At 43.5% G+C, this 20,501-nt stretch overlaps 1 long non-coding RNA gene across 2 annotated transcripts in view; it reads left to right on the top strand.

Annotated features, from left to right (window-relative positions):
- LOC102178073 overlaps nucleotides 1-20,501 on the top strand; it is a 52,246-nt gene that overhangs the window by 16,294 nt on the left and 15,451 nt on the right. Inside the window, exons 2-3 of one of the 2 annotated variants that reach the window (XR_001918467.1) lie at nucleotides 8,901-9,081; nucleotides 10,147-10,993. This is a non-coding gene — a long non-coding RNA (uncharacterized LOC102178073). Of the gene's footprint in view, nucleotides 1-8,900; nucleotides 9,082-10,146; nucleotides 10,994-20,501 lie in introns of those variants that run through there. The other variant, XR_001918466.1, reaches the window with a different exon arrangement.

Below are 20,501 nucleotides of genomic sequence, written 5' to 3'. Positions count from 1 at the left end.
TGCCGTTTCCTACTCAGGGGGTCTTCCTGACCCAGGGATCGAAACCATGTCTCTTGCATCTCCTTCATTGGCAGGCAGATTCTTTACCACTGTGCCACGGGGGAAGCCCCTCTATATCAGTGTTGTTGTTCAGTAACTAAGCCATGTCCAGCTCTCTGTGACCACCCGGACTGCAGCATGCCAGGATTCTCTGTCCTTACCATCTCCCAGAGTTTGCTCAAATTCATGTCCATTGAGTTGGTGATGCTATCTAACCATCTCATCCTCTGTTGCTCCCTTCTCCTTTTGCCTTCAATCTTTCTCAGCATCAGGGTCTTTTCCAATGAGTCGGCTCTTTGCATCAGGTGGCTAAAGTATTGAAGCTCCAACTTCAGCAACAATCCTTCCATTGGCAGTCCTTCAGGGTTGATTTCCTTTAGGATTGACTGGTTTGATCTCCTTGCAGTCCAAAGAACTTGTGGATCTGAAGACTTAAACCACAATGGCAGAAAGTCTGGAAATTAGGAAACACTGCTCAGTCTTTGAGGAGGTGGTGGTTCACATCCAGGGATTTTTGTGGGCAGGGACCCAGCTGATGCTCTCGCTCAAGGGCAGACCTGGGTAGATGGGTTTAAGTCACAGGAAGGCACGACTGAGCTTACTTGGTGGCAGAACTGATAGTTAGAGACATTCAAAACCTGAGGGTCAGGAGTTCCATCGAAGTCCAGTGATTAAGACTCCCCCTTCCAATACAGGGGGTGAAGGTTGTCAGGGAGTTAGGATCCCACATGCTTCACGGCCAAAAAACTAAAACATAAAACAAAAGCAATTCTGTAACAAATTCAATAAAGTCTTTAAAAATGATCCACATCAAAACAGTCTAAAAAAAAATCTTGAGTGTCCATCAACAGATGAATGGATAAACAAAATGTGGTATGCACATACCATGGAATATTATACAGCTTTAAAAAGGAAAGAAACTCTGACACATGCTACAGCATAGAAGACTCTTAAAGACATTCAGTTCAGTTCAGTTCAGTCGCTCAGTCGTGTCCGACTCTGCGACCCCATGAATCGCAGCACGCCGGGCGTCCCTGTCCATCACCAACTCCCGGAGTTCACTCAGACTTCCGTCCATCGAGGCAGTGATGCCATCTAGCCATCTCATCCTCTGTCATCCCCTTCTCCTCCTGCCCCCAATCCCTCCCAGCATCAGAGTCTTTTCCAATGGGTCAACTCTTCACATGAGGTGGCCAAAGTACTGGAGTTTCAGCCTCAGCATCATTCCTTCCAAAGAAATCCCAGGGCTGATCTCCTTCAGAATGGACTGGTTGGATCTCCTTGCAGTCCAAGGGACTCTCAAGAGTCTTCTCCAACACCACAGTTCAAAAGCATCAATTCTTCAGCGCTCAGCCTTCTTCACAGTCCAACTCACATCCATACATGACCACTGGGAAAACCATAGCCTTGACTAGATGGATCTTAGTCGGCAAAGTAATGTCTCTGCTTTTGAAGACATTACGCTAAGTGAAATAAGCCAGACACAAAAGAACAAATGCTACAGGGTTCCATCTACTTGAGATGCCTAACATAGTCAAGCTCATAGAGACAGAAACAACGATGGTTACCAGAGTCTGGGGGGACAAAAGAATAAGGAGTTATTGTTTAATAGGTACAGTTTCTTTCACATAATGAAAAAGTTTTGGAGCTGGATGGTGGGAAGTTCATATAACAACAAGGAAATGTACTCAATGCCACAGAACTGTACACTTCAAAATGATTAAAATGGTAACAGTATGCTACTTCATCACAATAAAATATAATTTAAAGACAAACAAACAAGGTCTGCGCTATGAGATGATAGGATTCCCACCATTGGCAGTGAACAAAGGGAGACCAGATTTGAGGGGAAATGCATGGGCACTCGTGAGTTTGGGTGGGAGTTGGACTGAGTGGCCTTTAAGATCCTTTTCAGTTCATAAGTTTTTATTTATTTTTAACATTTTGGAGGCATTTACTAGGCATGCATTCTCTTGTTGAGTCTCTATCAGTCTGTAAGAAAGCACTGTCGTAGTCTCCGTCTAATAAACAGGAAATGGAGGCATACAGATCTCCAGTCTGTGCTCAAGCCCTTCCGGGTTCTAAGGCTGAGGATGGGGGCTCCAGAGACAGCACTGTGGTATAGCACAAAGACTGCACTGAGGGTGAAACCTAGAGGCTTGGTGACTTATATGAGGCTGCACTGAGCTAGCCAGGTCTTCCAGTAACTCCATACTGCCTCCCTACTCTTTATTCCTTCTCCCTGGGGGCATCAAATGCCCCCAACAGCTTCTGAGGATGTTAAGAAAGTCAAGATGTCCTATGAGAGGCGTAAAGCCTGAACCAACACTGACTGTATCATTATTGTCTTTCAGGGTCAATTTCTCTGATTAATAAGCAGGAAGCAGGCTACCTTGCTATTTCCATCACAATTTTCCATGTCACCACCTCTATGTTTCTTTACTTAAAAGGTGATTGAAAATAATGGCTGGAGAACACAACCGCTTCCATACACTCAATGCCCGTTTTAATTTTATGAGCATTGCACTCTGTATTTGAGATGGTCTTTAAATGCTTTGAAGCAGACTCGACCAGCACTGCCCAATAGAAATACAGTGCCATGAATGTAATTTAAAATTTTCTGGTTGCCACATTAAAAATAGTAAAAGAAACAGAGAAATGAATGTTAATAATATATGTTGTTTATTCCAATTTATTCAATATATTTATGATGAGATATTTTATATTCTTTTTTCAAGCATGCATGCTCAGTTGCTCAGTCATGTCTGCTATAGCCCACCAGGCTCCTCTGTCCATGAGATTTTCCAGGCAAAAATACTGGAGTAGGTTGCCATTTCCTACTCCAGGGGATCTTCCTGACCCAGCGATAGAACCCAGGTCTCCCACATCTTCTGCATTGGCAGGGAGATTGTTTAACACTGTGCCACAAGCTCACTTTACCCTTTTCTCATATTGTCCTTGAAATCAGTGTATATTTCATACTCACAGCACATCTCAGTTTAGACCAGGCATGTTTCAGGAAGTCTACTCAACACTCTGTAATGGCCTGCTTGGGAAGAGAATCTAAAAAAACTGGATACATGTATATTCCTAACTGATTTGCTTTGCTATACACCTGAAACTAATATAACACTGTAAATCAACTATACTCCAATATAATTTTTTTTAATTTTTAAAAGTTATGTTCATGCTACACTGTAGTCTATTAACTATGAAGGGGATCCCTGGGTTGGGAAGATCCCCTGGAGTAGGAAATGGCAACCCACTCCAGTATTCTCACCTGGAGGATTCCGTGGTCAGAGGAGCCTGACAAGCTACAATCTATGGAGCTGCAAAGAGTTGGACATGATGAGCTCACACACATAACATTATGTCTAAACTGCAAACCATCATCTGACTTTGCAGGGTGGCCACAAACCTTCAATTCATTAAAAAAAAAAAAAAAAAAAAAAACGCAATATCTGCAAAGCCTGATAAAGCAAAGTGCAATAAAGCAAGGTATGCCTGTATTTTAAGTCATTTTACTCTTTTATGATTCCTTATTTCCTTCACTCCACCCCAGCTCTCCTTAATTTTTCTGGTTGCCATCATTGTGATAACACGAGCACAGAGCTGAGACTCAGGTCCCCTACAAGCCAGTCCCAGGTGCCATTGCTATGCTATGTGACTCAGCAAATCAACATCCGCTGTGGCTTCAGTTTCCTCCTCTGTGTAACGAGGAGGTTGGGTTATTCAAGTAGTCATTCAGTCCTTCAGACAGTCAGTCAACAAACATCCAGTGCCTGGAAGCACTGACCACTGTCTTGGGTGCTCTCTGATCATCACTTCCTTCTGATTCCATGGTCTTCTGCTCCCTGTGACTTCTGGGTGGTTGTTTCTCTATTGCCATGTGCTGGATCTCACAGAGGGAAGATTTCTGTTCCCAAAAGAAACCAGAGACTCCTCAGGCAGATCAGACAGTCCATGCTAGTGAATTTCTCAGTAGCAGTGGCCTCCTTAGTTGACTTTAGAGGTTTTGACCTACATCCATCTAAGCTCTTTGTACCCATGGCACTGAGAGGGTAGAGGGAGGAAAAGGTGAAGCAAACAAAAAAATCCCTAAATTGATCTTCTATCTAGAAATATGATTTATAACTGTTATCAGTTAGTTCTTGGGGGCTTCCTAGGTGGCACAGTGGTAAAGAATCCGCCTGCTAATGCAAGAGACTCAGATTATCTTCCCGGGTGGGGAAGATCCCCTGGAGAAGGAAATGGCAACCCACTCCAGTATTCTTGCCTGGAAAATTCCTTGGACAGAGAAGTCTGGTAGGCAACAATTCATGGAGTCGCAGAGTCAGACACGACTGAGCATGCATGCCAGTACTTGGTGAGGGGGCAAGGGGTGGCTACAGAACGATACCCTTCACCACTTTGGCAAGGACGAACTTTAGCTTCCTTCTGGGTGTTATAAGTCCAAAGTCTGCTCACATCAGAGGTGGGCTGTCACCTGAAAGAGAGGGGAGGATGCCCAGGTTCCCAAAATCTGACTGATAATGGATTGAAAGTAACAATTTTCCAATTAAAGAAAAAAAAAAAGAATGGACCTTGAAGGCATTCTGCTAAGTAAATGCAATGCATGTGTGGGTGCTAAGTCACTCGGTCATGTCTGACATTTTGCAAACCTGAGTCTTTGTGACCCAGTGGACTATAGCCCACCAGGCTCCTCTGTCAAAGGGATTCTCCAGGCAAGAATACTGGAGTGGGTTGCCATTCCCTTCTCCAGGGGAATGAACCCGGGTCTCTTACATCTGACAGGCAGGCGAGTTCTTTACCACTAGCACCACCTGTAAGTAAATAGACAGAAAAAGACAAATACCACATGATCTCATATAGACGTAGACTCTAATAAAACCTAACTCAGAAAAAGAGAACAGATTTGTGTTTCCGGGAGGTAGAGGGGAGAGGGGAATTGGATGGACTCAAACGGTACAAACTTCCAGTTACAAGATAAATAAGTCCTGGGAATGTGATGACTACAATTAACGCCACTGTATAGTATATATGAAAGTTAGTAAGAGATATAGATCCTTAATGCTGTCATCAGGAATAAAAAATATTGTGTAATTGTATGAGGTGATGGATGTTAACGAAACTTATTGTGGTAACATTTTGCAACATACATACTTCAAGTCATTAAGCATCCAGCTTAACAGTCACACAGAACTATGTGTCAATTACATTTCAATAAAACTAGGGGAATAAAACAATGGGCTGTTCAGAAATGGTCTTGAAATCTGGAAGTGAAAGGAGAGTCAGAGATGGAAACCTCAGCAGCACCTGTCTGTGCAGAGAGGTGGGAAGAGGCACCCTCTGCAAAGCCTCAATGTCCCCTCCTGTGACAGCCCCCCTAGAAACCAGGACACATTGGAGTCGTGAGCGCTGATCCAGGACTATATTTTGGTGCCTATAGCTGGTTTTATTGTTGTTTAGTTGCCAAGTCATGCCCGATTCTTTTGCGATCCCCATGGACTGTAGCCTGCCAGGCTCCTTTGTCCATAGGTTTTCCCAGGCAAGAATACTGGAGTGGGTTACCATTTCCTTCTCCAGGGGATCTTCCCAACTCAGGGATCGAACCCGTGTCTCCTGTGTTTGCAGGTGGATTCTTTACCTCTGAGCCACCAGGGAAGTCTGCCTTTGGCTGGGCAGTTGTGTAAAAGCCTGTTACTTATCTTGTTGCCCTGAGAAATCTGATTCATTTGGTCTCCCTGGTTCTGGTTGTCTGCTCACTAGGTCACCATCTGGTCACCCTTTGGTTTCTAGGAGGATTAGCTCACCGAAAGAGGACACGTGAGGCCCCAGCACATTTGTTTCTCACTGTGATTCCTGGGTAACTTGGCATTCCAGTCCAACACATCAATTTGGGGAGTCTGATAAATACAAATCAGCCCCTGATCATCAAAATACTCTCAAGACACCAACAGAAGCAGGGCTGCTGAATCTGGAAGTCTGCAGCTCGTACCCTGGACTGTGTGATCGGTCACCATGTGTCAATGAATGCCATTTAGCAGGAAGTGGCTGTGTCTCCAGTGGTCACCCTCAGATTGTTGTTGTTCGATCGCTCAGCCATATCTGAGTCTTTTGTGACCCCATGGACTGTAGTCTGCCAGGCTCCTCTGTCCATGTGATTCTCCAGGCAAAAATCCTAGAGTGGGTAGCCATTCCCTTCTCCAAGGGATCTTCTCAACCTAGGGATAGAACCCGTGTCTCTTGCATTGGCTGGTGGATTCTCCACCACTGAGCCACCAGGGAAGTCCCACCTCCAGACAGTGGCTTATTATCTGACACGTTTTTGAGCACTGTCTTAGCTGCTAGACACTGAGTTGAGTTTGGGGGAACACCAGGCCCCTGCTTCCTTAGAGCCTCTGGTTTTGTTTTCTAGAGCAGATTTCAGAGAAATTCAAATAACAACCCTCTCTGCCTCTCCACAAACCTGAAAACTACCTTTTTAAAAAAATAGGTGCAGATCAAAGAGAAGTTCTGCAGTTCTCTTTTGTTACACCCTGGGGTTTTGCTGACATGAAGGTTGTCATTTAATGAGTGCTTCTCTACGACGGGGCCTCTCTTGAAATCTGGCTCCATCTTTGCTGTTGCTGCCTGGGCAGAGGAGAAAGTAATACAGCTGGGCACTCTGAAGCCCGGTAAGGACCCACTGGGAGGCAGGAAGGGAGAAGTCCAGTGTGTGAGCACACAATAGACAGATCCTCCCTAACCTTGAGCCATTACGGAGTAACCAGGGATCCAGCTGGGTTCAGAGGTTTTCATCTTGTTCAGATGAACATCAGCCCAGCTGATGTCCTTGTGCAAAGAGCCCTTTGTGGGCATTACGTGGAAGCTGATGGCAACCCCGTCACTTGTTTACATACCCTATTTAACCTCCCAAGAGGCTTCTACAGGGACGATCTCAGCTTTATTTATCTCCCATGGACCTGACAAGTCACTCTGCGTTGATTAAGGGAAGGGTGGGTTCAGCCCTGTATCAGAATCTATCTACTTTCAGGCCAGAGACACTTGTATGAAACCAGATGTCTCAGAGAGGTGGCGGGGACAGTAAGATAAGCTGGGAGTGACCTGCAAAGGAGAGCACACCCATCCCCAAACCCAGGCAAAGAGAGGCTCTTAAAGGGACCACATGAGCTGTGTTTGTTTCCCAAATGTGCTTTGATTGTTCAGAACATTCAAGGAGATGATGGTGCCCTACAGGAGACTGACTGTCATACAACGTAGCTAATTGAGGACATGGCATTGTTTGGTGGCAACTAATAGCGCGTGTCCTTTCCATATTCTCTAGGAGATGATTCCTTAAGCGTGGCCGTTTTACGTAGGCAATTTAGAAGCAACACTTCGAGGTATTGTTGAAATCAAGCAGAGCTGTGTATGAATCGCCTCGTCCTTGACTTCCCTCATCCTTGACATCCTTAAGAATCCACTTGCCAATGCAGGGTACACAGATTCGATCCCTAGTCTAAGAAGATCCCACCTGCCATGGGGCAACTAAACCCATGCACCACAACTACTGAAGCCCATGTGCCTAGGGTCCATGCTCCACAACAAGAGAAGCCACCGCAAAGAGAAGCTTGCATACTGCAGCTAGAGAGTAGCCACTGCTTGTCACAGCTAGAGAAGGCCCGCGTGAAGCAATGAAGACTCAGTGCAGCCAAAAAAGAAAAAAGAATTGTTTCATCCTAAAATACAGATTCTCAGGTACTTGCTCCCAAAGCTTGTGATTCAGGTCAGGGAATGCGCATTTATATAATCAACTCTCTTCACCAATACCTCCCTGGTGCCCCCATATACATGTCAGGTGATTCTGACATGCAATCTCAGAGGACCCCACTTTGAGAAAGTCTGTGAAAAGGGCCCTGGGCTCATCAACTGAAGCCGTGTATTTGAAAAAAGCCGTGTGACCTCAGAGAAGTCCATTCACCTCTCTGGGCCTTCATTTCTGTGTCTATGCAATGAAGGAAGTGGTCTTCAGACCCTTTCCAGGACACATATTCTAGGAGTTCATGCATATTCACAATATCCCCCCAAGGCTGTGGTTGTTCTCAATCTCCTAGAATGGGAACCAACCTTCAGACTGAGCTTACCCTAAAGGGGAACAGCTGATAAACCAAAGAACTTTCTCCTGTCCTCTTACAAGGATTAGGTCTCTTGGGAGAGACAATTGTTGTTTAGTTGCTCAGTTGTGTCTGACTCTTTGCAACCCCATGGACTTTAGCCTGCCAGGTTTTTCTGTCCATGGGATTTCCCAGGCATGAATACTGGAGTGAATTGCCATTCCCTTCTCAGGGGATCTTCCTGAGCCAGGGATCAAACACATGTCTCCTGCACTGGCAGACAGATTCTTTACTACTGAACCACCAAGGGAAGCCCAAGCAGAGACAATATGATACTTCATTTTAACACAGTCACATTTGTTTCCAAGTAACTCTAAGCACTTCCACAGGCATCATTTATTTTTGCCTTTTCTAAGGCTGGGAAAGGATGAGCTTCCTCGTTTACTGAAAAAGGACTGAGGCAAAGGGAGATGGGAGAGGCAACCCGTCTATCCCTAACTCCTATGCTTTCATCCCCATCCTCTGAATCCGCAGAGCAACAACATCAACTCACTCGGAGCTACCATCTGCTCTGTGTCTGCTAGCAATGAACATCGTATCTCTCTCTGAGATACCTGAACAGGCCATCTCTCTGCTACAGTATTCTGTGAGTTTATCTCCCATGAACACATGGCAGGAGCAATTTGCCCAGTTCCTGTACTCTTTAGAGTGAGCACAATCCTTCTGAAAGAAATTTGAAACTTCTGTCCTTTGTGTTTTTATTAGATTTGGTCGCTACCACCCCCAGCTAACTGATAACATCAAATGGAGTCTTAACTTCCTGACTCAGAGCCTTGGAATGTAGTTCTGAATCATCACTTCTCTGTGTTGCTGCCTGATTATTGCAATAGGAGGAAAAATGAAGATGACACGTGCATAAGAAAAGACCTTACCTGTGATTCCTGAGGTTCGTAGCTCCATTTCATACCCTCTGTTCCCTTCCCCTTTCTGGTTTTACAAAGAGAAGGCCTGAGATTATAGGTCTAGCTCTGTATGAACCCTCTTGGACTCCCACCTTACTCAGATGTACAAGGCTATTCCCAGGTGGCTCAGTGAGTAAAGAATCTGCCTGCGATGCAGGAGACTCATGAGATGCAGGTTCAATCCCTGGGCTGCGAGGAGCCCCTAAAGAAGGAAATGGCAACGCTTTCCAGTATTTTTGCCTGGAAAATCCCGTGGACAAAGGAGCATGGCGGGTTACAGTCCACGGGGTCACAAAGAGTTGGACATGACTGAGCACAACACTTGTATGTATGTATAAGGCTGTTTGGAAAAGGCAATGGCACCCCACTCCAGTACTCTTGCCTGGAAAATCCCATGGACAGAGGAGCCTGGTAGGCTACAGTCCATGGGGTCGCTAAGAGTCGGACACGACTGAGCGACTTCACTTTCACTTTTCACTTTCATGCATTGGAGAAGGAAATGGCAACCCACTCCAGTGTTCTTGCCTGGAGAATCCCAGGGACGGTGGAGCCTGATGGGCTGCCGTCTGTGGTGTCGCACAGAGTCGGACACGATTGAAGCGACTTAGCAGCAGCAGCAGCATAAGGCTATTACTTACAAAGGCTTCATTAATAATCACCTGCTGTATCCTGGGAAATTCTTGCAAAAGATCACAAAATTTTCTAGCAGATGCTGTACAATTGCTATAAGGTTATGGTTTTTGTCTTCATTTACAATTATTCGATCCCCTGGGTTGGGAAGATCCCCTGGAGGAGGGCATGGCAACCCACTCCAGTATTCTTGCCTGGAGAATCTCATGGGCAGAGAAGCCTGTCAGGCTGCAGTCCATATGGTTGCAAAGAGTCAGACACAACTGAAGCAACTTAGCACATGCCTGCATTTCATCTATTGGTAGCTCAGTTCTGTGGCAATAGCCCTGTGCCAACAGCTAAAGCTTTGATCTTGATAGAGATCACTGTTTTACAAGAAATAATCCTGTTCTTTCTTCTTTACCTGTATCACCTTCTAGGCTTGCAGCCAGCACTTTCAAAACGTCCCTGAACACCAGAAAGAAGAGGAGGGGAAAAGGGGGATTGTGAAAAAGCCAGAATAGATGCCATGAAGTTCGTATGTTCTTTTATCTGAGGCAATCCTCTTTGTGTGAGCCCCATACACTGATTATTTTACAAACAATTCCAAGAAGTTGACTTCTAAAGCCTTAGCAGGAAAGACAGTGTTGCTATAAGACAGATCCTGACAGTGTACCATATGGCAACCTTTAGAAATAGCAAAGTTGGAAAAGCTGAAACTTGATACTCTTTTCTGTTGAAGAAGGCAGAGAAGTACCTAAAACATTCTAGACAGTTTTCTACTCCAGATCATTACAATGTAAAAATGTAAAAGAGATGAAAATCTCTCAGCTATTTGAGAAGTTTCATCCCCAGAAAGTAGCTAAATTTAACCGTGGTTAAACATTGATTGTCAGTAAATCTTAAGTCTCTGGAGTGTCCTGGTTAATGGAACATCGGTGAGTTAAAAATAAGAGCTATTTCCCCTGATCCCCCTAAACTAAGCTAAATATTTCCCAGAACCTTTTTCTCTACTTCCACAGTTTGGGGAATGTACCTAATTTTGCAATAAAACATGCCAGTCTTCCCAAACACGTGCTATGTATTTAAGTTGGTGGGGGAAGAAAGGAGGGTGTATTTAAAGGTAAGGTGATGGACAGGGAGGCCTGGCGTGCTGCGATTCATGGGGTCGCAAAGAGTCGGACACGACTGAGCGACTGAACTGAACTGAACTGAAAGCTAACCTTTTAAGAATTTTTGAACTTTCAACAATCCTTGACACATAACTGATTTCCTATTGCAAATGTGATGGGCAAATACTGTGAAAATTTTAGGAAAAAAAAAATGTATTGTTGTTTAGTCACTAGGTCCTGTCCAACTTTTTTTTAACCCCATGGACTATAGCCCAGGCTCTTCTGTCAGGGGGATCCTCCAGGCAAGAATACACCTGTGGGCTGCCATGACCTCTTCCAGGGGATCTTCCCAACCCAGGGATCAAACCCAGGTCTCCTATGTTTCCTGCATTGGCATGCAAGTTCTTTACCACTAGCTCCACTTGGGAGGCCCTCCAGAACCTTATCATTGTATATTGATGTATTTGTGTGCTGTGTTTACATAAGAGGCATTATACTATAGGTGTGATTTTGTAATTTAGCAGTATTTTTGGAATCTAATTGTGTTGCTATATTGACCAAGTGAATTTCTTTTAACTGCTGAGTAGTATTCCATTGTATTACTATGCCGTATTTTATTTATTATCCTCTCTCTTTTTAGTGGATACTTGAAAGTGTTAATCGCTCAGTTGTACCTGATTCTTTGCGATCCCATGGACTGCAACCTGCCAGGCTCCTCTGTCGTTGGAAAATTCCAGGCAATATTTCTGGAATGGGTAGCCATTCCCTTCACCAGGGGATCTTCCTGACCCCAGGATTGAACCTGGCTCTCCTGTATTGCAGGCAGATTCTTTACCATCTGAACTACCAGAGAAGCCTGAGTGGATATTTAGGATTGTTAACAATTTTTCACTACCTCCAACAACATTGCAATAAATGTCCTGTGTGTCTTTTATGTGTCTCAAGACTCCAAATTCCTACAAAAGGAAATTGTGGATCCAAGGCTATGCCCACGTCGCCTCTCAAGTGGCTCCACCGTCTTGAAGTATGAAAACAGAATCCAGAAGTTCCCACTTCTCAGCAGTCTCAATAATGCTTCACCTACCAGACATTTCAAAATGATCAGTATATTAGGTATACAATGGTATCTCTTCAATGTTTTCATTAGTAGACGCCTGATGAAAACTGTGTTCGAGCATCTTCTTACATGTTTTTCCTCTTTTATGAATTGCTTATTCATATCCTTTGCTCATTTTTCTAAAGGGTGTTTATTTCTTTGTTTGTTTGTTTTCCTACATATATCTGTTATACCCATTCTTTGTTATATAAGTTGCAAAATTTTCTCCTAGTCTTCACCTTGCCTTTCATGTTGTTTGGAATGTCTGGTTTTGTTTTGTTTAAAAAATTTTTTTTTGAATTATAGTTGATTTGCAATGTTGCATTAGTTTCAAATATACAGCAAAGTGATTTGGCTATACATAATTGTGTATATATATTATATATATATATGCACTTCCCTGGTGGCTCAGTGGTAAAAAACCTGCCTGCTAATGCAGAAGGCATGGGTTCCACCTCTGGGTCAGGAAGACCCCCTGGATAGGAAGTGACAACCTACTCCAGTATTCTTGCCTGGGAAATCCCATGGACAGAGAAGAGTGGCAAGCTATAATCCTTAGGGTCTGAAAAAAGTCAAACAGGACTCAGTAACCAAACAACCACAATATATAAGTATATATATATTCTTTTTTTCTCTTCCATTATAGGTTATCTCAAGATATTGAATATAGTTCCCTGTGTTATATAGTAAGTCCTTGTTGTCTGGAGAAGGCAATGGCACCCCACTCCAGTACTCTTGCCTGGAAAATCCCATGGACGGAAGAGCCTGGTAGGCTGCAGTCCATGGGGTCGCTAAAAGTCGGACAAGACTGAGTGACTTCACTTTCACTTTTCACTTTCATGCACTGGAGAAGGAAATGGCAACCCACTCCCGTGTTCTTGCTTGGAGAATCCCAGGGACGGCATAGCCTGGTGGGCTGCCATCTATGGTTGATAATCATGTTTGTTTTCTATGTTGGGGTATCTTTTATTTTTCAGATGCTTTTTTTATACTTTAGATAATATTTATTCATTAATTTGATTTAAATTGTTAGGCCTTTTACTGTGTGAGTTTTGCTTTCCATGACTTATTTAAGGTTCCAAATGGCAACCCACTCCAGTACTCTTGCCTGGAAAATCCCATGGACGGAGGAGCGTTATAAGCTACAATCCATGGGGTCGCAAATAGTCAGACACGACTGAGCGACTTCACTTTCACTTTCACTCCCTGGGATCATAATGATATTTTGCTATACATTTTGCCTAATATTCTATAATTTGTATTTTTGAAGGTTGAAGTTTTTAATTCATCTAAACTGTAATTTTGTGCTTTTATTTATTTTATCTATATATATCCAATTCTCTCAATACTATTTATTAAATAGTCCATTTTTCTCTATTGAATTGAAATGCTTCTATATTGTATACCAATTTCCTAGGATTGTTTCTGAATTCTTTTTTAAATTATGTTGTTTTTTTTTTACCTAGTTCTAGTCTAGTCTTACAACAAAATGACACTGATTTACCTGCTCTGCAGTGTGTTTGTGTGTTTGTTTACAACTTGCATATATATCTATATCTATATACATATCCTGCTGCCCTTACTGAAAAACTGCAGCAGGAAAGTGTAGGTACAATCTGAGAGTCACACAATGGAATATAGCAATTAAAAGAAACTGAAGTTGTTCACATCAACATGGATAAACTTCCCAAATGTACCACTGAGTAAGAAAAACGAGCTGCATAAAAATGTCGTGGAGAATACCATTTATATAAAGCTCAACAATATGGAAAACAATATTCAGCATAGTTCAGGCAGTGGCAACAGCAGGAATACATAAACAGTATAAACTAAAAGGAAATACATGTGAGTGATAAAAACCAAATTCAGAATTAAAGGTGGATTTACCATGAAATCACTGCCTTGTGTAACTGAATGAAGCTATGAGCCATGCTGTGTAGGCCCACCCAAGACTGACAGGTCATAGTGGAGAATTTTGACAAAACATGGTCCACTGGCAGAGGGAATGGCAAACCACTCCAGAATCCTTGCCGTGAGAACCTCATGAACTATATAAAAAGGCAAAAAGAATCGACCCCAAACGATGAACCCCCCAGGCCAGAAGGTGTCCAAAATGCTCCTGGGGAAGAGCGGAGGACAATTACTATTAGCTCCAAAAAGAATGAATTGGCTGGACCAAAGCGGAAATGACACCCAGTTGTGGATATATCTGGTGACGGAAGTAAAATTCATGCTGTAAAGAACAGTATTGCAAACTCAGGGGGATGATGAGGGACAGGGAGGCCTGGTGTGCTGCAGTCCGCGGGGTGGCAAAGAGCTGGACACGACTTGGTGATTGAACAACAACAACTATGAAGCTTAAGCTCCGGCCTCTCACTTACACAGAACCTTTTCAAGGTCCTGTACTTGAATTCGATTTTGTAATTTTGTACTTGTTTTTTCAAAGAGGCTCTCCTCTCCCAAGTGTATTAGCCTCAGGCCTATCCCTAGAGGAGGATAAGGAAGGAGATTGGAGGGAAGAGAGAAAGGAGGAGGTGAGAAGAGGAGAGGGATGAGGAGGGGAGGGGAAACGAGGGGAAAACAAGTCTCTCCCCAAAGATGCTGGCTCCCCAGTGCCTGCCCTGGAATTGCTGTCCAGCTCTTGGGCGCCTGTGCCTGATGGCATGTTTATTGTAAACTGGAGGATGGGACAGTTCTTGGATTTAACTTGATTGACAGTCCAGGACCTCGCACAGCTCCAGGCCTGGAGGACGTGGAACAGAAGCCACGTGACAGGGAGAAGTTCCCAGGAGGGCTGGGCTGCTATATTTCTCCCTCAGACCATTCTTCCAGCCCTGGTATGCCATGTACACCAACATGGAGCACACAGAATGCAGAGCGTGGGCAGGAGTTCTTCAGACCAGAGGCTGAGTGCTCCCGGGTTGTGTCCAGGAGAATGGTTTGGGACACCAAGCCACCCTGGAGCCACATTTCTGCTCCAGCTCCAAATGTCCTTCTTTTACTCAAAATGTATACCATTAAAGAAAGAACAAACTAACCAGAACAAAAGAGTTATTGTCACAACAGCAACAGAAATATACACCTTGAACACCTTTCCATGTGATGAAATATTCTTCTACAACATTTAAAAAGAATTTATTGACGTATAGTTGACTAACAATGTTATATTCACTTCTGCTGCACAACAAAGTGACTCAGTTATGCATATATATGCATTCTTTTGCATATTCTTTTCCATGGTTTATCACAGGATATTGAATATATTAATGGTTCCTTGTGCTATACAGTAGGTCCTTGTTGTTTATCCATCCTACATGTAACAGCTTGCACTGCTAATCCCAAACTCCTAATCCATCACCCCCACACACCCTCTTCCCCTTGGCAACCTCAAGTTTGTTTTCTCTGTGGGTCTGGTTTGTTTTATAGATATGTTCATTTGTGTTGTATTTTAGACTCCACGTACAAATGATATCATATGTATTTGTCTTTCTCTTTCTGGCTTATCTCACTTAGTATGATCTCTAGGTCCCTCTATGTTGCTCAAATGGCATTATTTCATTCTTTTTAATAGCTGAATAGTATTTTATTGTACAGAGGCTTCCCTGGTGGCTCAGACAGTAAAGAATCCACCTGCAATGCAGGAGACCCAGGCTCAATCCCAGAGTTAGGACGATCCATCGTATGTATGTACTACATCTTTTTTGTACATTCACCTGTCGATGGACAATTAGGTAGTTTTTGTGTCTTGGCTATTGTGTACAGTGCTGCTATGAGCATAGGGCTGCGTGTATCTTTTTGAGTTATGGTTTTGTACAGATATATGCCCAGGAGTGGGATTGCGGGATCATATGGCAACCCTATTTTTAGTTTTTTGAGAAACCTTTGGTTCCCAAAGTAGCTGTGCCAATATGCATTCCTACCAATAGTGTAGGAGGGTGCACTTTTCTCCACACCCTCTCCAGCATTTATTGTCTTCTATAAAATTTTTAATGGCTACACAGACATGTCAAAATTGATAAAATGGTCACTACTGAGCGCCGAAGAATTGATGCTTTTGAACTGTGGTGTTGGAGAAGACTCTTGAGAGTCCCTTGGACTGCAAGGAGATCCAACCAGTCCATTCTGAAGGAGATCAGCCCTGGGATTTCTTTGGAAGGAATGATGCCAAAGCTGAAACTCCAGTACTTTGGCCACCTCATGAGAAGAGTTGACTCATTGGAAAAGACTCTGATGCTGGGAGGGATTGGGGGCAGGAGGAGAAGGGGACAACAGAGGATGAGATGGCTGGATGGCATCACGGACTCGATGGACATGAGTCTGAGTGAACTCCGGGAGATGGTGATGGACAGGGAGGCCTGGCGTTTTGCGGTTCATGGGATTGCAAAGAGTCAGACACGACTGCGCGACTGAACTGAACTGAAATGATTGAGTCACTATTGTTAGATATTTAGATTGGTCCTAGTCTCTGCTCAATGCAAGCATTGCTATAACGGAACCCTAGCATATAACCCTAAGGAATTCTTCAGAAAAAATTCTCAGAAGTGAACTTCCTTTGTCAAAGAGGCTGAATATTCTCAAGGCTTTTGAGATGTGTTGCCAAGTATACTATCAAAAGTCTACATCATTTCACACACACTTCAGTATAAGAAGCCCGTATGAAACTGAAACCAATGCTAACATTTACATTGAACAAAAGTATGTTGTCCACTGGATAGATTTAAAAATAGCACCTCATAGCTTTAATTTGCCATCAGTCCAAGATTCAACTGCCTCATGTTCATTGGACACTTGAGTTTCTTCTGAGTTGATTTACTGAGTGTGCTTTACTCTGAGTGTGAGTTTCTTCTGAGTGTGCTTTACTCTGTCCTCCACTGAGACATTCCTCTTTTTCTTATTGATTAGTAACAACTTTTCATATGTTATGACATTAAGTCTTTTTCATGTATGTTGTTAATACTTTCCTTTTTGTTCTGCCATTTGCCCATATGGTTTATTGTGGTTTTGACACCTTGCTCAGTTGCTAAGTCACGTCCATTTCCATGGTTTATTTTTGAAATTTGGGGGGACTCTCTTTTTCTCCAAAGAGTTAGTCATTTCATGAAAGTCACCTCTTTTTCTTAAGAAGTTTTTAAATGGAACTTTAATTATATACTTACTGAGTCTCTTTCTGGATTTTTCTGTTTAATTGATGTGTATTCTATTGCCAGCGTTATGTTAATTATTGTAATTACAGTGTAGGCAGTTCTAGTATTATGGAAAGTTCTCATTTCTTTCTTTTTCTTTTTTTGTGTCAAGATTAGTTTGGTTGTCCTTGTGTGCATATTCCTCCAGAATCATTCTGGCATTGCTCCTTTTTTTTTTTCCTTTACTTGTAATATTATGAGCATTAATGATTTTTCTGAAACCCAACATGGCCCTGACCAAAACATGTGGTTGGAGAAGAGAGAGCTATAACAGTTACCAGTTTAGGTAAGATGTTATAGATTTTTCGCTCTAACCGTTTCCAAGTAACCAGACCTTAAATTCCTCTAATATGTTCCAAAGACCTACCACCCATGGCATAAATGAAAACTTTCTGTGTAAAAGGAGAGATAAAGAGAATGGAAGGACATATGGGTGGAAGTAAAAGAAAGAAAACAGAGTCTGAGATTAAGAAGAACACAAAGACACAGGAAATCAAAGTGCTGCAAGGAGCCTGAAAAAATGATCTATGGTTTTCATTTTTTGATCATCATTCAGTTTTCATTTCTATAAACAAAAACTCTCTATGTTTTTAAAAAGCCACTGAAATTTTTTATCTGTCCCCTAATTTATGATGTATAGGACTGACATTTCAGAGAGTTACAAAAGAACAGAATCTTGGTGTTCATTTCCTGCCCAATGCAGGAATCCCCCTGCAGCACTTCTCCTAGGAGTGGCTGTCCAGCCTCTGCTTGGTTGCTGCCTGACCCGGCCCTGACTCATCGAGCTCACCTCATGTTTAAACAGCCTAATTATTAGAGGGTTCTTGCTGCTAGAAAGCAAAAATCTGTCTTCCAGCATTCCTCTCCCCAACCCTTTGCCCTGATTCTGCCTTTCTGAGCCAACCTTGGCCTTCACTGCTTTGGACTTGGCTCTCCTGTCCCCTCCAGTTTTATCTTCCCTGGACTTGTGATTGCTGACCAGTCCTTTTGGAACAGAGTTCTTGATCTCTCCACATCCCGGTCTCTCCTCTGGAAGTATAAAATAGACAGCATTTCTTTTAAAGGTGAAACGCAGAAGTTAACAGAATTCTCCAGATTGCACCTGACCAGTGCAGTAAGTTGGGAGAACTTCATTCCTTACTTGGCATTTTTTTTCAAATGGATACACCTCAGGTTACATTCAGGTTTAAGATAACAAGACTCAAGCTTCAGTTGTTCAGCCTTAATCAGGGAAAAATAAGGCCTTTCCCTGGTCCTTTTTACCTAAGCAAGAGAACAGATTTCACAGGTGAAATGAACTGTTTTCTTTAATTTTTATTGGCGTATAGTTGGTTACAATGTTGTGTAGTTTCTGCGTGTGTGAGTGCTCAGTTGTGTCCGACTCTTCTAGACCCCATGGATTGTAGCCAGCCAGACTCTTCTGTCCATGGGATTTCCCAGGCAAGAATACTGGAGCAGGTTGCCATTCCCTTCTCCAGGGGATCTTCCCGACCCCAGGATCGAACCCACATCTCTTTCGTCCCCTGCATTGGAAGGCAGATTCTTTACCATTGCATCACCTGGAAGCCTGTGTTAGTTTCTACTGCACAACAAAGTGAATCAGCTGTACGTATACATACATCCCCTCTTTTGGGGATTTCCTTCCCATTTCGATCACCACAGAGCACTGAGTAGAGTTCCCTGTGCTATCCAGTTTTATGCAAATTAGTATATATGTCAATCCCAACCTCCCAGTTCATCTCACCACCACCCCTTCCTCCTTGGTATCCCTACATTTGCTCTCTACATCTGCATCTCAAAATGGAGTATTCAGTTCAGTCAGTTCAGTTCAGTCGCTCAGTCATGTCCTACTCAGCCATTAAAAAAAATACATTTGAATCCATTCTAATGAGGTGGATGAAACTGGAGTCTATTGTACAGAGTGAAGTAAGCCAGAAAGAAAAACACCAATATAGTATACTAACACATATATATGGAATTTAGAAAGATGGTAATGATAACCCTGTATGCGGGACAGCAAAAGAGACACAGATGTATAGAACAGTCTTTTGGACTCTGTGGGAGAGGGCGAGGGTGGGATGATTTGGGAGAATGGCATTGAAACATGTATAATATCATATATGAAACGAATCGCCAGTCCAGGTTCGATGCATGATACTGGATGCTTGGGGCTGGTGCACTGAGACGACCCAGAGGGATGGTACGGGGAGGGAGGAGGGAGGGGGATTCAGGATGGGGAACACGTGTATACCTGAGGTAGATTCATGTTAATGTATGGCAAAACCAATACAATATTGTAAAGTAATTAGCCTCCAATTAAAATAAATAAATTTATATTTTAAAAAATGAACTCTTAACAGACTTTAGTGAAATTGGGAGACGTCTTTAAAGCCAAGAATAAGGGCGGTAAGGAATGGTCTTCCCATGTAAAAGCGGGAAGAGTCCATGTTGTGGAATTTGGGGAGCTAAAAACTCCAGTGCCCACAGAAAGCCAGTGTTTGCCCACCAATGAAGAAACCCCTGGATGCCTCACTTGTGGGGGTGCCTTACTCCAGGCACAGGTCTCTGCCCAGGCAGTCGGAAAATTGAGTTTTTGCCACCTTTCAGTCTTTCCTCTCAGGACTGACTGGAAGCAAGGAGAGGTTAAATCTCTGCCTTATCTATGCCAACGTGTGTGCCTTTCTGTACGAAATGGAAATTACTACTCGGGACCCCAATTATTCCGAGTCTGGTACCCTTTAAGTCCCGCAGAGCTTCAATCATCAGGCCCTCCTGGCCATTTCTCATGAATCCACAGAGAACCTGACTCCAGAGATGCCCACCTTGGGCTCACCTTTCCATTTCTCTCCCCCATGGAGCTGTGCCATCAGCATCCCAAGCCGACTGCGCAGGTGTGGGCAGGAAGGCGGCTGTAGTGACCCTGCCATTGAGCTCTGGCCCTCAGGCTCACAAGCCACTGCAGTGGGGGCAGAGCAGGAAACTGGCAGCCTCACTAGCCGGGTGTGATTGGCCCTTGCCTGCTGCCTCCAGACCCGGAAAAATCTGGCATACTCACAAATCAGCCCTACTTGAAATCCAGGAAGAGGTGTAATTACAGTGCTCAGGATCTCAACTTTCTGTGTTGCCCTGAATCCTAGCATACAGCATAGTGAGTGACGTCAGAAAATAAACACTGGCTTTCCAGGCAGGGAGGAGGCCGGATACCCGAGGGAGGAGGGGACGGTGGAACCTCACTGAACTTCCATTGGCGGAACATGAGCATGTGGTCCTGAGACCTAAGATCTTCCCTGAGCAAGAGCGCACAGACGTTTACTGCACTAATTTATTGTCTGTGGGCCGAGTCCATCCCACCTCTGCTTTCTATTAATCTAATCTCTTAGAAGGTAAAATCCAGTTTGGAATAT

The sequence above is a fragment of the Capra hircus genome, chromosome 8 (assembly GCF_001704415.2).
Source record: "Capra hircus breed San Clemente chromosome 8, ASM170441v1, whole genome shotgun sequence".
Lineage (NCBI taxonomy): Eukaryota > Metazoa > Chordata > Mammalia > Artiodactyla > Bovidae > Capra > Capra hircus.
Note: the sequence above shows the minus strand (reverse complement) of the source record. Positions and strands in the feature narration are given on the sequence as shown.